Source organism: Empidonax traillii, unplaced genomic scaffold (assembly GCF_003031625.1).
Source record: "Empidonax traillii isolate 1590-97213 ecotype Southwest subspecies unplaced genomic scaffold, ASM303162v1 scaffold29:size1973556, whole genome shotgun sequence".
In the NCBI taxonomy this organism is placed as follows: Eukaryota; Metazoa; Chordata; class Aves; order Passeriformes; family Tyrannidae; genus Empidonax; species Empidonax traillii.
This window is the reverse complement of record NW_020955222.1, coordinates 1,161,768-1,175,506: the sequence shown is the minus strand read 5'-3', so window position 1 is coordinate 1,175,506 and position 13,739 is coordinate 1,161,768.

Here is a 13,739-nt window from a genome sequence, read left to right as displayed (position 1 = left end):
ATATGCTCTTTACCGGCCTTGTACTTCAGTAGTGTTGTTTAATTTTCTCAAAAGTTGCCTCAATTTACAAAGTATGGAAAATAAGAAGCTTGTGTTAACCTCTTGAATCAAGTCCCACAAGGTGCAGAGAGAGAGGAGTATGTCATGTATGGTCAAAATATAATGTATAACAAATACACAGAGAAATGCAGATTACACCAAAACTCAGGCTCTACTGTGAAGGAACCACAGTATGTGTGGTGGTGGGGTTACTTAAGAATCAGTGGCAGCATATATGCTGAAACAGAGTGAGATTCTTCATCAGACTTTATTTGGTATTTTTAACACAGTTACTGTCAATCTTATACACATGGCACTGCTTACTATACTGCATGGAAAGAGAAGATACTGCAGTTATGTTGAAGTTTATGTTAAGTCCATGGGAGTCATTTTCATCTTATAAAGGGGCAAAAATGAAAAATGTAATGTAATGTTTTAGATGTAAGGGAGGACACAAGCTACAGCATCAGAGAAAGAAGTACAACATCACCTACACTGAGCTCAGCTTCCAGTTGTTGACTGGACAGGGAAATGGGTATAACATCTGGTTATACGGGTATAACATTTGGTTATATGGAGACCTACACCACGTCCAGAAGAGTAAGGAGTGTAAAGGCCTGCTGTCCTACGACAGTGTTACAAAAAGAAACTGTATTCTGGCCTTAGCATCTGAAATACATAGATCTGCTTATTTTAAATTATGCAAGGTCCCTGAATGATTGTGCATGACAAAACCACTACTTTGGGCCTGCTAGCTACCACTAGTATAGATAGTAGTATATATACCACTATAGCTACCACTAGCTATAGTATAGCTAGTATAGATAAACACAGCAGTTTAGATTGGAATTTATTTGTGGATGTCATCTAGTCTAATAAGAATAGTGCTTAATTAGAAACAGCATTAATTTCTTAAATTAGTCTTCTTTGAACAACTCCAGGAAGCAGAAGTTCCTCTAAAATCCTGGAAATAATTTCCAGACACACTAAGGGCAAGAAAATTATCAGAAGTAGTCTGCAAGTCCAATACGATAAGCTTCTATGATAAACTGATTGCTTTAGTAGATAGGGAAAAACAGTAGATATACTGGACTCCAGTGGGTACTTGGACTTCAGTAAGGCTTTTAACTCTGTCTGCCATAAGACTGTCACAGACAAGCTGTTGATGTACAAGCTGGTTAAGCCAACAATGAGGTGGATTGAAAACTGTCTGAATATCTGGGCCCAGAGGTTGGTGATCAGTGTCTCAATGTCTAGTTGGCGATCAGTAACTAATGGTGTACCTCAGGGTTCAGTATTGGGTTCAGGTCTGTTTAATGTCTTAATTATTGATTGGGATGATAGAAAAAAGTATATCCTCAGTAAGTTTGCAGATGAAAAAAGATGGAGAGGAGTGACTGATGCTCTGGATGTTTGTTTCCAGTCAGAGGGACCTTGGCAGGGGGAAGAAATGGGCTGCCAGGAACCTCATGCATTTCAACAAGGAAAAGTGCAAAGTCCTACACCCAGGGAGGAACAAAAACAGGCACCAGTGTATGCTGGGGGCCACCCAACTGGAAAGCATCTTGGCAGAAAATGACCTGCGATTACTGTTGGACACCAAGTTGAACATGAGTGAGCAATGTGCCTTTGCTGTAAAGAAGGCCAGTGGTATCCTGTGCTGCATTAAGCAGAATATTGGCAGCAGGCTGAGGAAGCTGATCCTTTTCCCCTACTCAGGCCACAGGGGGAGCACTGTGACTGGTTCTGGGCTCCTCAGTGCAAGACAGAGATGGAGGTATTGTAAAGAGTCCAACAAAGGACCACAAAGATGATTAAAGAACTGGAGCACCTCCTACATGAGGAAAGACTGAGAGAGCTTGACCTGTTCAGCCTGGAAAACAAAAGCTTCAGGGAGATCTTACTGATGTATATAAGTATTTGAAGACAGAATACAAAGAAGGAGTCAGATTCTTTTCATTAGTGTGCCATGACAGGGCCAGGGGCACTGAGCTTAAACTGAAACACAGGAGGTTTCCACTGAACATCAGGAAACATTTTTTAACTTTGAGGATGACAAATGGGTAGCCCAGAGAGGTTGTGGATCCTTCAGCCTTGGAGATATTAAAAAATGATCTAAACACAATCCTGAGTAGCACTCTTTAGGGAGGAGGACCTTCTTGCACAGGAATTTGGACCAGATGATCTCCAGTGGTCACCTCCAGCCTTACCCGTTCTGTAATTCTGCAAAACTCAGATACCTTAAACTCTCCTTATATACCACATAATCCAGCTCCTCAATTATTCTGATGGCTCTGCACTGGACTCACTCCCCTATGTCAGTGCCCTTGTGCTGGGGAATCCAAATCTGAAAAGATGACACCATTTACGAGATGTACCAAATCTAGGCGGATAATCACTTCTCTCAACTTACTCAGTATACCCTTGCCAGTAAAGACAGAGTGTGTTTACCTTGTGAATTTCATTGCTTGCCTCTCCATTCTGTGTGAATACAGTAAAGCATAGTCAAAGAAATTTTATGTCAGTATATAAAAATTAAAATTCACAAATACTAAGGTCCAAATTATATTTCTAATACAAAAAATAAGATTTTGAATGGTCAATTTTCAAATACAACATGAAAATTTTATTTCATGAGAAAAAGAGGACCTCTCAACATCTGACTTTTTTTTTAAGAACTCAGATTCTAACCCTTCAGTGAGGTATTTTTGTATTTTCTACAGAAATATAAATAAAAACAATCTCAAACTATAATATCAAAATCTTTCTTTTCAGATATCTATCTTTCCTTTCAAGACATGATTTCCAGGTTTTTTTTAGAAGCTTGGACTTTCTTAATGCCACTTAAAAGGGAAAGAGGAAAGGTCATCAGTAACATTACTGCAGAAACAAACTTGGCAGTGGGAACTGAGAAAACCTGTCTACCATTCTCCTGGTAAAGTTTGCCGCTCCACTACAGAACCTGTAGAAGTGTAACCACCTCAGCACAGTCCTTTTCATTCAGAGAACACTGAAGGCAAAAAATGAACGTAAGTACAGCCTAAGTGCTGCTGATTTGTCTTCCTCAGCACTCATGTAAGGGTTTTGTTTTGTAAGGTGTTCCACCCCCTTCATCCTTACTTCTCTGCACAGGGTAAACTTCAAGATGACAAGACTTAATAGACCGGACTGCCATACATTCATACTGACTGGTTAAACCAGATACATGAAGCAATCCAGCACCAGAGAAAGTCAGGACATGGAGAAAATATGATGTACACCAATGCACATGTGCTATACCTCAAACCTCATAGTCCAGCTTGCTCCAGAAACCATAAATAAGCATTTAAGTAGGCCCTTAATGCTGACAGGCAGTGGATGTTATCTTTTAAATAGAAACTTTCCGTTAACAGCAGGATTTCCTCTGAAAGAAATTTGAGACAACATAAGACACCATTCAAATTATTTTCAGTATGCTACTACAGCATATCAGCAGAAGTATGTTTAAAACATTTGTACAGCCAAAAAGAGGTAGTATCAGTTTATCATGTTACTATCCAAACTGGAGTAATTAAATTGTCAAGCATTCATACCCATCCAAATTTACAATTCATTTATCATTAGAAAAATGCAACGAGCCCAAATCCATTTAAATGATTTTTGGAATTACATTATATCTTATGAGATATTCATAGCCAATAAACAAGGATTTCATTCACAGACAGCAGGTCACAGTATTGTTTTCCAGAAAAGTATTTTCCTACAAGTTTTCCTCAAGTGCAAAAGAAGCCTTATTCTGGAAATCTCTCTGTCTTGCTGTTTTTCTAACAAGCTTAGTCAAATAGACAGCGAAAGACTTCTGTGATTTTTGAACAACCTTACAACACAAGCCTTGGATCTTTTTACATGTTTTATGGAGTATACAAAATAAGTAAAAACTTACAGGTCTAATTCAGCCTTGATCCAGTGCTCTAGAAATTTGTGAGCATTATTTAATACTTCCAAATCAAGCATTGTTTTTTCAAGCATCTGGTACATTGTAGACAATTCAAGGAAAATATAAATACTGAGAAAGGCAGTAAATGTTTGGTTCATACTGAACAATTCAACTGTCTCCACTTACTCAGTCTCACAAATTTATTTATTTTGCAGTTCCCTGGTAGATGTGCCCTCATCTGATTCTTATAGTACTGCTTATGTCTCTTGAGTTTGTGAAATATCATTTAGATCAATTAGATTAAGTGGAATCAAAAGAAGTGTTCAGTGGCTAGGACAAGATACATGGAATAAATGTACCAAGAGATTGCACAATTACAAAAAAAAAAGAAAAAGAAAAAGAAAACACCAAAAAAAACCCTACAAAATAGACTATTTTATTCTAGACGTTAAATCCTTGCTGCTCACCTGGATTCTCAATTTGGGTCCTTAACTCAGAAACTGATTAGAAGAATATGATAATTCAGGAAATTAAGCAACACATGCAGACTAGATTCACAGCGGGTATTTTTTCCAATACAGCAACTGGCACAGCTGGTCTCCAAGTGCAAGTAGTGGCACAGCACTAGGTCCTCCACTTCAAAATCATTCCCCAGTATATCAGGCATTTCATGCACTCCAGTCTTGAAAAGAAAAAACAACCAACAAAAAACAGAATTCTTGCACATAATGTACTTTTTTTCAGTTACCTCTTCAGGCATATGAGAAACTGTTGAAAAAAATGTGTCTTAACAATAATGTTTTTTTACAAGTTGTTCAAGAGATTTCAGTACAATGTATTCTGCTGGAGATGACCTATAGTTTGGACCTTGAATACTTAAAAGTTGTTCTAACATTATAACAGAAGTTATAAAACTTGTGAGGATAAACAAACAGGTTATAGAAGAGTGGTTGTATGGGTATTTATACTACAGCTGAGTCAATGTCAAGTGTGAAGTGTATGTCTAGTTCAAAAGGCTCTTCAAGTGAGTGTCTTCTGCCAAAGAAATAGCCTTTTTCAAATGTTATTAAACATTCCACAGCTTATAAAATATCCTAGTTAATGCCAAAAAATGAAGTATGTTATTTATAATTCTTTGCAGAAATTTATATATAAACTTTGCAATGGTGTACAGATGAAGGCTGTATCTAGTTTTACTTCTGTAAACACATAACTTGTTTGAAATCTTTCACAGAATTAAATGCATCAATTGTTGCATCACTTTTCTAAGGGCATCAGAACAGCCAAGAAGCTGCAGTCAGATGACAGATCCAATGTCTTCTAAAATAAAGATTAAATTTTGCATATTGGTCTTGTTTTCTAGGAGAATCTGATCCTGATCCTTCAGAGTGATGTGTGAACAATGCATAATTTTGCTTTGGATTCTTGATTTCTCTACACATTTTAATTTGATCATATTTGAAATTCATATATCAGTCATACTACATCTGGACTATCAGGATATACCTATGAAAATTGGAAAATTCTATTATAGACCTAATTTGTCTTGTCTTCGCCAATGGACTTGATAATTTTTTTTTTTTTTTTTTTTTTTTTTTTTTTTTTTTTTTTTTTTTTTTTTTTTTTTTTTTTTTTTTTTTTTTTTTTTTTTTTTTTTTTTAATATCTTTCACTTCAGAAAGCCTCTTTCTTATTGAATTGTGTTGTTTTGAAATCTTTCCTTTTCTAAGAGTACAGACCACAAAGAAACATTTATTTTACTACAAAATATCTGTTAGCTGATTAGGACAAATCATTTTCATTCTTGTATATATGTTACTTTGCCATTATGTATAACAACTATGTATATATATGTATATATACAGAGCTTAACTCTGTGACTATTGTATATAAATGAAAAGTAGTACGATAGTACTGAAAAATAGGACATTTGCTTTTCTCTGAATGTATGCTTTGGAGAATGTCTATAGAGGATATGGGATTTGATCAGTACTCTCAGGGTGTATTGGGCTAAGCCATATGAATTGAGCTGAAAGTTGCTTAGCTCTTCCAAGGAAAAACTGAAGGCAGTTTAAGTATAGGTCTCCAGCTCTGACATGGGTCTAGAAACCTTGGATGAGTGCAATTATGGAAACATTTAGAAAATATAGAGTATCAGAAATTTTTAAAATTAAAGAACAGAAGCTTATAATGAAATTAGATCTACATGGGTTTTACCTAGAGGAACAAGAGAGTATTTTGCGCACTCAGCTTAGGTGAGGAAACTCTTCAGTTCAATCTGTCCTTAGACCAGACTCAGAGAGGAGAGCGGTACAATAAAGTCTCTGGAAAACAGGCAGCAAAGATTACTCAGATTTTTCTTCTGAGACCATAGTTTACGTGATTCTTCCCTTGACCATAGTTCCAACTAAACACAATATGAAAATCATTATTAAATGTGGTATTTGGACTTCCTAGATGCTCTCCATGGCCCTAAAGAAAAACAGTGGATTTATTATTAAAGGTGGATTTAGATTTAGATTCAGATTTAGATTTAGATTAAATGTGGATTAGGATAAGACAGTCTTTTTAACATTACTACATAAAAATACATAGCCACTGAGAAAAACTGAAGATTCTTAACTTTGGAATCTTAAAGAAATCATTTGTTAGTGCCAGATTAAGGTTGCAAACTTGATGTCATTGAATAAGTGACAACTTTCCAGAGTTTTCAAGAAGAGGGTAAGACTCTTACCCTTGTTTTAATAGTTGTTGCACAAGATTAAAGACTGAAGAACACTTTCCAGACTTACTCATGATCTTTATCTATGTTCTACATATGACCCCTTTAAAAAATCCTGCTTAACAAGCCTAGAATCATTCCTTGGAATTATATGAATTAGTTTAATTTATGTTATTTTCCTTCTTTTTCTTACATAAGTATATTCAGATCCTGGCTATCTGGAACTACTTATTAGGGATTTATATAATTACCTTTACTAAACATTAATTGCAATAAAGATTTATGAATTGGAAGTAAGGGTTTTTTCTTTGCCTAAAATACCTTTATAAGTACGTGTGTGAGAGATCAAAAAATGTGATTTCCATTCACTTCTTCTTTCCTTGATTTTAAAAAGAGTGACTGGAAAAAAAAATTTAAAAAATCACAGGAAGCATTTCCTGCTGTTATACAAAGCTAGAATATAGCCTGATTATTTGCAACATTATTGCCATATAATATCATCTACCCACAAAAGACTTATCACAGGACCACGACTTCAGTCTTCAGTCTTCATGGTTTCTTCAATTTTTTTGTATGTAAATGGAAAAGCTCACATGGATAAGTGGTTCAAAAATCACAAGGCATTTCAGGATGAGAAATCAGTAGTGGTTTGTGAATGGGCTTTTTGTTTGGGGAGGTTTGTTTGTTCTGCTTTTTCTTTTAGGAAAAAGACAGAAATAGAAGATTTATGGATATTATACTTTTCATCTGAGAACTGGAAAAATCCTCATAATGAAAATGCTGATTTAATTTTCAGACTTTAGATAAAGAATTTCATGCTACAAAACAACAGGTTTTGCAATGATTTTTTAAAAAAGGCAGGCAATGTCATAAATTGCCTTTAGAAATTTAAACTGCAATTTCTTTAATAATAAATTAGAGATCTCTGATTTTGGTTTGGGTTTTTTTGTGTGTGTGTGAGTTTGTGGGTTCTTTGACTTGTGCAAGCTCACAATGATATCCAAAAATATTATGAAGATCTGCTATGACTTTGCTGTACAATACATAGGAAATAATAATCCCTTTGTCAAAGAGCTGGTTTAGAAAAGACCTCACAGGATAGACAAGGAGGAGTTGAAAGAGCTGGTAAAGGGAGAAAAAGGTAATTAAATGTCATAAGAAACAGCAATAGGCTTATGTGAGATTAAGAATAATATAGAGCAAAGCAGAAGATGTCAGCAAAGCTGAACAATGGTGTCAACTGAAAGCATTTAGAGAAGAGATAAGAATTTTCCCAGTCTTCAGTTCCTCAGACCACTCATCCAGTGCTTCTGCTTCTGTGCTACTCAGGGGAAGACTGACCTGGACTAGTTAATAGACTATGCACAGTCCGTTGATGTGTAGAATGAGTTGAGCTACGTAAGAAGCTAGTCCTCCTTGCTGCTCATCTGACACATTCTAATCAGGTTTATTTGTTACAGTTAACTGGGTGTTTATGCTCTAATTCAGTCTTCTACAGACATAGGTTTCCAATGTTTTTTATGACAATGAACTGAATAGCTCAGCTCAGTAAATGCAGCCTTGGTCATGTTTTTGTCTGAGGTAGTAGGTGCAACAAAGAAACTAAAACCCAGAGAGGAGTGAGGAATAAAAAGGAACCATTAAGCAAGACTATATAAGCAGAAAAGTTTTCTAACTATGCTGAAAGATTCTTTTCAGAAGGACAAGAACTGTTGTTACCATGTAATGGACTAGACTACTTTTCTCTAAATAGACTTTCTGGTGAGGGCTTTTAAAGGCTCCTGGGTTTCAGGCATCCTACCTATGTTGTATCACACTTTATTGTATTAGTATCTTTGAAGAGGCATATGAACCATTCACTGAAGGGTGCTCTGCCCCTTCAGTTAGACTACAACATTGCAGCAATTAGAGTGATTTTCTTACATGTATTATTGTTTAGGCAGTTGACAGTTGAGAGAATTTTGTAGAGGAAAAATATTTTATCTGGCTCAGCTGTTAATATAAAGCATAAAGGTAGCACAAAGCACAACTTCTAAGAAAAAAAAGATATTTAAGGTTTCAATCAGGCAGTATCAGGGAAAGTGAAGTGCAGTTGTATTCCATCTCACTTGACAGCCCTTGAATTAAGAAGCTGTGTATTTAGATAACAAGGCATATCACCAATTTCAGCCAAGCCTTACTTGCTGGAACTACATACAGATATAACTGTGGCACAGAGGAATGCTCTAATTACGCTAACCACGATACCTTCGCATCAACTTATAGGAAACACTCTGTATCCATTGGTTGCAAGAAAAGTGTCAGAACAGCATGCCACTACCTGGCTACTTCCTTAATAGCCCGCCAGATTCTGTCAGAGTGTCCTGTTCCCAATGTAGTTTGTCTAATCTTATGAGTTCTACAACTATTTTGTCAATGTGATAGCTGAAGGGTGGTCTGCAAAGAGACTGGTGTTTTTCCAACTGGCATTTGGAAAGCTCTAGAACACTAGAGGAAGATATTGCAATTTTTTAGACTCTAGAGAAAAAAAAAAAAGGGTAATGATTTTAATGAGGAAAGATAGTAAACCAGAAAACCTTCTAAACCACTGCAAATGAAAATCATTGAAATTAGTTGTCTGCTGAACAGTTGTGAAAAGTAAGTTTATAAATATTCATAAGCCTACTAAATCCTTTGTAGTGAAATATCCTTTCACAAAAGTCACAAAACAATGAAGTTCCTTAAAAGTTTGAGTGAGGTATTAAATAGGAAATTACATCTGTTGCAGAATTATAAAGCATAATATCTGTAGGTGACAGAAACACATCTCAGATTTTCTGGATAAAAGAAAAGAAAGTATTGATTTTCCAATATCTCAGTAGTTGTTTTTCCAGCGCAAGACACTTTAAAGGTCTGATTTATGTAGTGCTGCATACCTATGCTGTAGATTAAAGCTGTTTTAAACACGTTTCAATAACTAATTACTTTTCTATAAAAAAATGTTATATTAAATCAGTAACACTTACAGAATTCCTAAATCTATCAGTATTTCAACTTGCCCTTATGTGGGAGAATATAAATCTACATTTTTTGTGAAACAGCTTAGTAAGACTCTTAACACAAGGCTGATTGTAAATGCAAATTGTATAGTAGACTGGGTATTCTACTAGAAGTCTGATATACTTAAGTGATATATCACGGAAAGGAAAACCTACGAAACCAAGTCCTTTTATCCCTCAGTTTAGTGACTGTGCAAGATTAAAACTTACCTGTAGAATGGTAAGAAGAGAAACAAAGTACCGTTTCAGTTACTCTGGGACCTGGCCACTTCATGACAAAATATTTTCATCTCCTCATCCTCACCCACTCTTACAAATGAAAAAAATTTTAGTCTTTTTCCCAGTGAGGATCCCTTCAGGAAATGCTACTCTGACAGGGTTGTCTCCCACACAACTCACCCCTGAAATTTGGAGATCTTGCCCTCCTCTCTGCAGCAAAAAGGGAAATTTCTTTTCTGTATTTTGACTGACTTACATTTCTGATGATTTCTATTTTGACTGCAGAATGCACCGGAAATAGCCTTTTGACTCCTCCAAAACAACTTGCATGAGAAAAAAAATGTATCAAACACTCTCTATCCAGCTGAATTTTCCTCTTTATCCTTTACAACATTACAAAAACATTTAGAAAAATGTGGGTATATTTATTTCTTAAAACCTAAGGTTTCATTATTTATTTAGAAAAAATACATTTTTGGGCTGAATGGGGACTTATTTTTTCCTTTTGTTTGTGTAGAGAAGCCAACTGTCAAGATAAATACTAAGAACACAGTAGAAAAATATGTTAATCCTCTACTTATTCGTCTCTACAAGAGATTTAAATGGAAATTTATTATGGATATTACTAGATTCTGAACAGGAGCCAAACTAATTCTAAAAAAAGTGTTCTGTCTACATATTAACTATTGTAAACATGCCAAGATTCAATCTTATTTACTTTTCTCTCAAACATCTGATAGGATCCTGATCTTTTTTTTTTTGTAGGAGTTTTTTTTTTTTTTTTAACTTAATACAGAATACAACTGATCATGAATAATTTTGAGCAGTTGTTCTATTTAGTCAAATATCAGAGGTACTTCTGTGAGGATATTTTAGTTCTACATAATTTTTCAGCCTCTTACTCGAATAATTTCATTATAGGAAGAAATCTCTAGCCAAATAAAGCTTTTTTTAATATTTCATAGTTTCTTTTAGTTTTAGCTTACCCACAGAACCACTACTATAGCATGTATGGTGACACAGATAGTATGGCATCAAATATACAAAAATGTAAGTATAGTGGCACATTTCATGGCTAGGCTTTATGAACAAAGATTTGAGAAGGGGCTCTACCCACGCTTGCTACAAGCACGCTGATGGCTAAAAAGGCCAATGCGAGATAGACAAGTCCGGTTGCAGAACTTACAGCAGAAAGACTCCCCAGGTGATATAGATGACACATGATTCTTTCTGTGTTGTCTTTTCTCCTCGAGAGTGATCCTGAGTGTGTTCTCAAAAGCAGCAGCAGCGTTATAGATGGTGTGTCTCCAGGGCTCCCGATTGGAGGCCAGGGTAGACCAATGGACCAATATGGCCAAGGCTGAGGGATTGTTTCAGGCAGTCCTTGTATCTCCTCTTCGGGGCTCCTCTCTTGCGGTAGCAAGTGGCAAGTTCCCCATAGGGCATGATCTTAGGGAGGCGATGGTCCTGCATCCTGGAGACGTGCCCTGCCCAGCGCAGCTGAGTTCTCAGCAGCATGGCCTCAATGCTTGGGACTGCTGCCTGTTCAAGGCCAGATGTGTTGGTCACATAATCCATCCAGTGGATGTTTAGGATTGTATGGAGGCAGCGCTGATGGAAGCATTTTAAGAGAAGTGACTTATATAACTGATTTAATTAGACAAAAATCACATTTTTAGTCTAGGGAAAAAAAATCAAGCAGAAATTTAAGGTTTTTCCACATGACCTGAAAAGTGTTATAATATGGTAAGTTTTGTATTACATCAAATTTTTAATACTACAAAACATAGGCAGTTAGATCATCATTAGAGATGATTTGAATGTTGCATCAAAATTTGATCAATCTGCTTGGCAAACAGAGAACAGGAGCTTCGTACTCTGTCATTTTTTAATGTATCATACTGTTTACCTAAAGATTATGCCTATGTTTGGCAACATTCTGAATGACCAAGCAACCTCTTTCAAGGAGAGCACTGCTTGCTCGACATGGAGAGGGACCTAGAAAGCTTATCTCTACCCTTCAGCCGGTTGGTTAACCACGGCCAACGGGCATCTTCTGATGCAGCTGAATAAAGATTAAGAGTCAAAGGCATACACCTGCCTTCAAAGGAGTGTCCAAATTGACACTTGCATGCTGGAACATCAGAACCATGCATGATACTGCAGATAGTGGACATCCTGAGCGTTGTTCTTCTCTAATTGTCCACCAACTGTCATGACTTAACATTGACATCGCTGCTCTCAGTGAAGTTCATCTCCATGAGGAAGGCAGCCTTAGAGAACATGGTGCCGGTTATACACTTTTACTGGTCAGGTAAACCCAGAACTGAAAGGCATCTTTCAGGAGTTGGCTTGATGATTAAAAATTCTATTGTCTCTAAACTTGCCTACAGTTCATTCCAATTGTATTATCTCCTTATGCCTCCCACTACACAACAAACAACATGTTGTTCTCTTTTGCATATATGCCCCAACCCTCCAAGCTGACCCTGCCAAAAAAGATAAATTCTACAACGGCCTGAGCCACCTTACCTGAAAGGTTCCTGTAGATGATAAGATCGTAATTCTTATTTCAACATCAAAGTAGGAAAGAACTCTGAAGCCTGGAAAGGAGTATTAGGTAAGCATAGGGCTGGAAACTGCAACGATAATGGATGCCTTCTGCTAGAGTTTTGTGTGGAGTAGCAGCTCACCATCACCAACAGTATCTTTCAGCAGAAAGATAGTTTGAAGACAACCTGGATGCATCCTTGATCCAAGCATTGGCACCTCACTTGGTACAACAGAGAAATGTTTGTGATGTTTATCACACCCGCATGATGTGAAAAACAAGGACAGGTTAAATGAAAACAATCAAGAGATCCAGGAATTGTTGATAAAGAAGAGAACTGCTCACCAAGCACACCTTGCTCAGCCATCTTGCTATGTAAGAAAAGCAGCTTTTCATCTTGCATGCAGTAAGTTCCAACAGAAACTTTGAGACATCCGGAACAAGTGGTATATCAATCTAGCAGAAAAGATTCAATTATGTGCAGAGTCGGGTGATTACAGAGGATTCTATTAGGCCTTGAAAGCAGAGTACGGACCAATGCACCAGGTTCAAAGCCCTTTACTCAGCGCAGATGGTCAGATGATTCTCACAGATAAAACTTCAATTCTGAATCGATGGTCTGAATATTTTCAGACTCTTTTCAGTAACAAATGTGTAGTTCAAGGCATAGCAATTCCTTAGATTACACAACAACCAGTGAAAAATGAATCGGATATTGCACCTACTACGGGAGAAACTCTTAAAGCCATACAGCAGATGAAAACTGGCAAGGCAGTAGGGGTTGAAGAATTTCACCTGAAATCTGGAAGCGTGGAGGCCAAGCACTCCATGTTAAATTTCACAAGTTTGTGGTGTGTTGTTGGGAACTAGGTGATTTGCCATCAGATCTTCGTGATCCAGTCATCATCACTCTGTTCAAATTACCAAGGTATTACTTTGTTCTCCATTGCTGGTAAAATCCCTGCAAGAATACTTTTGAACAGATTAATATCCACTATAGCAAAAGACCATCTAACTGAAAGCCAATGTGATTTCAGAGCCAATAGGAGTACCACAGACATGGTATTTGTTTTCAGACAACTGCAAGAGAAATGTAGGGAACAGAACAAAGGACTCCATGTAACTTTTGTTGATTTTACCAAATAACTTTTGGTACTATGAGTAGAAAAGGTTTGTGGTAGATTTTGGAAGGTTTAGGATGTCCACCCAAGTTCCTCAAAATGATCATTCTGCTCCACGAGGATCAGCATGGTCA